Raw genomic sequence first — 7,825 nt, 5'->3', positions numbered from 1 at the left:
AACGTGAAAGACCAAAAGCAGCTCAGTTCAATTCGTGTTATTTAGGAACTACTTGAACCACTGCTAAAGGACTATCCAGTGTAATTAGGCATGAGGTCAGAAAAGCTCCCAATACAATAAATAACTCAGTTTTGAAAACATCTTTTCCTGTTCATTAGGAATAGCAAGTGTTAAGCAAGTAATCTGTCTCTTCAGTGCAATTTCAACACAATATATGTCATGACTTGTCTTATGAAATGAATTGCAGAGTTTTCTGATAAGGCCTCATTTTACTAACAGTAAAGTGGCTCCGTACACCCAACACGGCTTTGTTAAGATGGAAGCATATTGTAGCACTAATGAAGCATGAGTTCAGCCTAATTAACAGGATGGCAACAGCAATCATACAGCCTTTTCATTCACTTTTATGCATTCTGTCACAATAACAAAGTTGTGTTCAACACTGCCGGAACCCTCTGGCTTTGCTCCCTATTTGCACGCCTGCTAATCCCGCTTCTTTGTTCAAACGGGCCCGGATCCAGCCGAACTCTAAGCCCGTATAATCGTAGATAATAAGGCCTAGCCCCTGGGCAATCACACCACACATCCACCCACCTGCCAGCTCCTACTCCTCATATTTAACTTTAAGCATGAGAGCTGATCCCTTGCAATCAGCAGGGCCACTCACAAATTTCCAGTTAAGCACATAATAAAGTGCTTTACTGGATTAGGGCCACGGTTTCTATTGTAAAAGGAAGAGTCATAGGCAAAATTTGTTTGCCTGAATAACCCATTTTGCCCACGTTAGAAACAACAGCATTTTCATTACCCACTTCTCAACTCACCTGAATGAATGGGAAAGGCTCCTTGCCTCCAGCTGCTCTTTCAATTTGGGTTTGTAAGCTGAGCCACTGAAGGGCATTCCACAGTACACCATACTGGGGAGTTATTTGTGTCTGATGCGGGCATGATGGAGGAGATGTCCAGACAGAAATTAAGTTTGTTTCATTAATTTCGATGTGTTCTGTGCAATCCCTCATTTGAAGTGCTGAAAATTAAGGCTGCAGATGGAAAGCCACAGATCCTCTCCCTTGGCCTGGCTCCAGCTAGGGTAATTACATGCTGTCTGGCTGAATCCCCTCATATGGCTTCAAATGGAAAAGTCATTCTCCACTTTTCCTCCTGAAATACTGCAATCACAGAACAGCAACTGAGCAGTACCTACAATTCAGCAGTGGTGGGAGCCATCTCTTATGGGCTAAATAAAGATTGAATTCCCTCAGTAACCACCACAGCTTCCGTGGAGAAGACTGTCCTGCTTCAGCGTATGGCTCCTGGCACATAAGAACGTGAAAATGTAGGTGTGCAGACAGGGCTGGTTGGAGGCATAGCACAGAGATACCCATTATACCATACAATTTGGGGTAAAGTTCATCTCCAATTCAGAAATGACGAAACCTGAGTGCAGAAGGTGACTTTTCCATTTCATTATATTATTATAGTCAATAACAAGCACAATGATGTTCTCTGGTGTGGCCCCACTGTCAGTCACTTGCAACATCCTCTCCAAAGGAATTGCTCCAAAATCATTGAAAACCTACACACAAGTCAAGCCTAGAGACTGGCCACCTCCCACCTTCAGAACAGATTTGTCTTTCCTTGGTTAAAGTAAATTGTACGCTACATTTTTACATAGAGTTACTTGTAAGCAGCATGAAAAGACATGAAGGAAGATACGATCAAAGTCTCTTGTAAGACTACAGTCACTGAGGGCATCTAACAAGTTGCCAGATTTTGTTCTTATTCTAAAGTGTTCTTCAGAAGCTGAATTTTCACTTGATCACATATTTAAGTAAAATGAATCATTGCAGCAGAACTTATTCTTCAGGAATTTCATTCACTTCAACCACTTACAACCTATGGCAAACTAACAGGAGTTAAGATAACCCACTGTTACCAGGGAATACTTCAGACAGGTAGGCTGGACAGCTTCATAGACTGACAATGTGCAGGGAAACCTCTCTGATTAATGCTTTTCAAGTCTCACAGTGACTACTATCGTTGGCTACAAGGAGGCTAGGTCAGGACAAGACTTGAGATGTGGGCTTTTCTCCCATGAAGTGACATCTCTTAAGACCTGTTCTTTACTGGACTGGTTCTTGCTTCTACATTGCCATATTGCTTCGCAGCATAAAAATGGCAGCATGTTCCTTCTCTGCAGTGTTTATAAATGGTTATATTTTATCTGCACCATTTCTGAAATAGGGTTGATTCGTGTAGCCTCGGCACTTCATATGCTTGAAGAGTCCTGGTGATATCACCTCAGCTTCCTGAAAATATCAGCATTATAAACTCATCTCTTTCCATTGGTCCCAGCAGACAAGCCAAACACTAAATAAAACCAAGCGCTGGATTACCCTCTTGTTCCTAAAAGTTTGCAGAGGAATTGTTCCAGATTAAAGATACATGATGATAAAATAATACACGCAAATGCTGTCCTTTACTTGCCCTAAAGATAGCTCTTCAGTTCCCAGGATATTCTTTCTCTTTCATGATTACAGTTCACCTAAAAAAGACACAATTCATTCGTACTTAATGAAAAATACTTCTTGAGTACTACTTTGTAATACAGAAAGATTAAAAGTGTGAGCTCAGGTTATTTTTTTCATTACTTTTATGGTACAGCAGAAATGCAGACAGTGAAAATTAGATGAACACCTCCAAAATGACTTAAAGGGTCAGAAACATGTGAAGTACAATTGCTTTCCAAATGTTTCAGTTGACACTAATCTTCCAGGAGAGGAGCACGACAAACTTTGGCCAAGAACAGCATGAAAGCAGAGCTCTGGAACACTCAAGACATAGCAGGCTCTGATACAGCATACATCTTTACTTGCAGGTATCTTCCTCCATATCTGGCAGGGAGAGATCTTGAAACAGAAGAAACTGATGTGGGAACAGAACGTACTAACACATGACAATGAAGCCTTTTACAAACGGATTTCAAACCATTTTTGTTGATCTGAGTAAAATCTCCAGGATAGGAAACCTCATTACAAATGAAAAACTTTGAGACAAGATGTGTGCAAGCTCAAGACACAGACAAATAGTTACAAAATTGCTTTATTATCCCAGGGAACATAGCACCATCACCAACAAACATGCTGCTTGTCTATCTGTATTTAGTATTGCAATGGTGGTGTTTCCCTTAAATCATTGGTTCTACATTTGCCTGGGTTTTCCTCTTTTTTCTGAAATAAATCATATCCATTAACACATACTGGCATGGGACACGCTCAGATGCATTCCCTTCAAATCCATCTAGATATTCTACTCTCTGGACACGAGCAGCAGACAGACAGCCTTCTTCCAAGCTGTTGGTTGTTATTTCAGCTCTTTCACTTTGAAACCATATGTCAAGCAGCCAAGGAAGGCAGAAATGGGGGACAGATACTGCAAAGACAAAACCCTGCTGCAGGGGGTGGGATGGAGCAAGGTGACCCATTCCATCTCTCACCAGCAGAATGAATGCGAGCTCATGCAAGGAAAATCACAGGGAAAAGGCATTCAAGTTCTTTTTTAAAAGAATTCACAGCCCTCTCTCCTTGCTTTTTTCTCTCCCTCTGTTTCAGGCAGCTGATCAAGGGGTTTTCCCCTTCACCCACAGCTGGAACTGGGAAACCAACAGGAAAACCCTTGTTGCCAGCAAATGGCTCAAATACTTCCCCAGCTGGGGACCAGCCAGGGCAGAGGGATTACAGTAACCAGCATCGACAGATTTGCATATTTAAAGATTGTAATTGAGGAATAAGCAGTAATGCCATTATGCAAATCCCCGGGCCCTGAGTGGCCAAAGCCAGAGCTCAGCATACGGCATCCTTACTGAAACAAACTCACACTGGCAATAAGGCAGTGCAGGGGCAAGCACAGGCAGGGAGCAGGGAATTGCTGAACAGGAGGAAAAGACACCGTAATTCACCAGTAACTGTGCTCAGCTCTGAACTCCGGCGGCTGGGACGTCTCCTTCTTGCTTCAATATTAGATATATTTAAGGTCACAGTGCTCTTCTAGGTCCATGGCAAGTTAGATGGCAAAATTATTGCCTGCAACTGAAGAAAAGCCGTAGAAGTATATCAATAAAACAATATACTTTCATGTGCTACCCATGAGTTAAGCAGCCATTATCATTGTTCCTTTCTTAGTTTTGTCTTAAACTTTTTCAACCTCCTCATCAGCAGAATTGAATTCAAGGAGGATTGAATTTCATCCCGAGGAAAATTCTTCATCAACTCCATTTGTGAATTTGTGCTTCAAGGTCAACAAAAGTTATGGAGAAATAAGAAGTTCAATCCGTGTATTTAAAAGCAATCAGTAATTGCTGCAACACTTTACCTAAAATACAGCCGTACTTTCAGAGGGATTCTGTTCAAGTCTGTCATATGTTATTTTCCACAGTATACGGCTGACTGTGCACCAGCAGCTGAGTTCACCTTGATTCATGAATAACTATCCCTCTCTTCCTACTGTAAATACAATTCTAAACATATGGGAGAGAATTTATAGTGAATTAAGGTTGTACATTATCGCCATGATTAGCTGCGTTTGTTACCCAGCAGATGTCTGGGTAGTAAAAATCCCCCATGAGTACAGTATCCTGGAGTTTCCCAATTCCTTGTCCAAGAATTTCTCATTCCTGCTGTGCTCTGATCCTGGTGGCCCAGAGCAGATGCTCACTGTCTGCCCATCTCCTGCAGCACTAATCCCGCTCTCCCCATGCTCTGTATCGTGCTTCCCCTGCTTTTCTCTTTCCTCCTATCCTCCCCAAAAAGCTTTCCTGGTGACATTCATCATTGTGACAATACCAAAACACTCACACAAACTAAGCCAAACACCTCCCAGGTGTTGTGTCACTGATTACCAGCAGAGTTACAAATTTGACAACTGATCTGGCTGTAACTGTTTATGATACTGGTAATGCCATTATAAGCATCAAGACAATGCTTGTAAGATATCTCAGCCCATGTCTGGCCCCGATTTTCCTCAGCACCTCATGATCACACAGCAAGGGAAAAGCTCTGTTCCAAGAAAAAGCCTGAAGAGACACACAGTGAATAACTGGCATGAAACTAAAGCCTGCAGAGGTCAAGTGACTGGTTCCAAAACACAGAAGGCATACAGTAATGCCTTGAGAGCTTTCACGTGGGATTATCTTTCCCCCTGCACTGGTTTCTCCATCCCAGGAATGCATTAACTTTTGTCAGCTCCTGTCTTCCAGCAGAGAGGAAAAAATGTCACTGTTCCCCCAAAAGGCTGAGACAGTGCAGATGCTCCCATACATACATGAATATTTTTGCTCTCTAACAGATCTTTGCAGGCTGCTGTCACTGAACACTTTGCCAAGTGATTTCTTGATGTGAACCCAGGGTTTGGTGTCGTTGGGGACCACTCTGTGAGATCAGTGTGTAATGTAACTGTTTAAGGTAGTCTGTGAGACCGTGTGTAGTGTAGCTTGGACTTAATCACCAGACAATTGCCTGTCCTCAAGCTCCTCTACATCTCAGCTGCTCAACACTTCATACTTTCCTTTTGAGTCCAAAGTGATCAGGGCTTTACCTCTAACAGCAATGATATAGCATGTACCATATCCCAAACACTTATCGTACAAGATAGATCATGAGCACTGAGTTTTCTTCTGGCTGTCAGACAAAGCTTTGAAGAAGAAAACAAGCACTGTCAGACACCATCTAAATTCCTGTCTCGGCATCCTGAAAATATTCCTCCAACCTCATCTTTTCAGAAAGAATACAAGCAAGCCCTCATCAGGTTATTTGCTCTGTGTTATTATATCTGTCTTTAACCCGATACCACACTAGCAACTCCTTTTCAATTGGTAAAATGGGTACAAATTCTAGTCCACCCTTATAGCAGAAAGTGGCTTTTTTTTTTTTTTTTTTGCATAGTAAGAAAATGTAAATCTAAACATAGATAACATCAATTAATTTATAATTTACTGAACCATTATTGTTCACTCATTCCAAACAGCACAGGGTATAACTCCCGGGATAACACTAACATCCAGTTCAGCCTCTCCAGACCAAAGTCATGGTTAAGGGGCACATTTTTAATTCACTGCATTCAGAGACATCTGGTTTTGAACCTTTCAACTAAATGCCATGCAAAGGAGCTGAAACCCAACTGAACCAACACACAAGGACCAGATTTTCAAGTCTCTAATTGTATAAACGAAAATGCATAAAAATATATATCTGCATGTTCTGCATGTACCTTTTTTTAACCATTACTTGCCAAACTCTTCAAGGCAGAATTATTTCAAGGAATTAAGTGCCATAAGCAATGCAAAACACAAGCCCTGCTTTATTGAACAGCCATTAGCCATACTAGAAGCTACACCATAACATTAATTTTGCAGCTACAAGACATTGGCCTTGAAGAGAATTAATGCATGTGCACACATTGCTACACAGTCATAAATTTTAGTAATGCAATTTTACAAATCTCTTAAAAGGTAACCATTGGAGGGAAAAAAAGAAATTAGTAACAGGAAAGGCAGGGTAAAGTTCAACAGCAATATTTCATTACCAAGACAAGGAAAGAAGATAGATGACTCAGCCTCTTTGGTTCTCCCCTCTCTCCCCACTATTACTTGGGGGAAAAAACATACTGTGGCACAGATTTGTTTTATTACAGTAAGTGTGCCAGCCCAGCAGATCAGGAGGATTTTTCAATACAAGCAGAGATTTGGCTGGTGCTAAAGCAGAGTTTACAGCAAAGGTTTTCAACAGGGACCAGGCTCTCCATCATTTCCAAGGACAGGCAGAATAATTAGCACTTTCTAGTCCCTCTCCCAGGTAGGGCTGTTTTACCACATGTAATTCCTTCTTTTCCTCCCTTCCGGGAGACATGCACCATTGTGGACACAGGCTGGAGTCCTACCACGTGCTGAGGGACAACATGCAGGCAGCACACCACATACAGGCTCAAAATAAGCACGTAAAAAAGAGCAATTTTACTGTGAGCAGCAGGATTTGACATTTTACTTAAAGCACCAGCAATCAGAACTGCCTGTTCTTACCCAAAGACTTCACTGATTTATTTCCATCCTTAATAAATGAAATCAGTTTTCAGTCCTCTGTTTGCAGAGACTGGCCTGGAAATGCGACTTCCACAAAGCTCAACATGAAAGCAAATGGGAGTCATCTTCATAACCCTGCCATTTCCAGGGCAGAGATGAGTGAGAGGAAGGACCAGGTCACATTTCTTAAAGTGCTGTCAACCCCACCAGTGGGACACAGAGATCTCAGACCTCAGGGGATTTTTTTCAGCTGAGGTCAAAGCATCAGTGTCAAAGCAGAAAATTCTATTTTCTGAGGAAAGCTGGTTAACTTTGAGAAAAGGCAAGATATGAGTCTGCACTGTATGTCCAGAGACCTGCTTAGCGCCTCAGAGGAATATCCCAAAATCCACAGATCCAGGCTGTGGGAGGACAAGGAGAAGCAAGATTAGGGATGGGAAATTGCTGCCACAAAGCTCTCGGTTTCTAAAAGCCTCCAGCCTCAGCAGCAACCATGTCTCCAGACACCCACCATTTCCCCAATCCTAAACTGTGCTAAGCCTTGTGGACAACTTCCCTGGCACAGCAGATAGCTCTGCACATCTTCCCACATCTACTGCCGCTCCTGCATCCAGGACCACGATGCACAGTGGCACCATACACAGGCCAAGCACAGTTGCTTTCTTGTGCTGTGCTAATCCAGAATCATTAACTAATTTCCTTGAAAATCACAGGCTCTTGGGAAGGATTAGATGTCCTGTTGCTTTCGGAAGA

The sequence above is a fragment of the Nestor notabilis genome, unplaced genomic scaffold (genome assembly GCF_000696875.1).
Source record: "Nestor notabilis isolate BGI_N333 unplaced genomic scaffold, ASM69687v1 scaffold266, whole genome shotgun sequence".
In the NCBI taxonomy this organism is placed as follows: domain Eukaryota; kingdom Metazoa; phylum Chordata; class Aves; order Psittaciformes; family Psittacidae; genus Nestor; species Nestor notabilis.
This window is presented reverse-complemented; position numbering follows the sequence as displayed.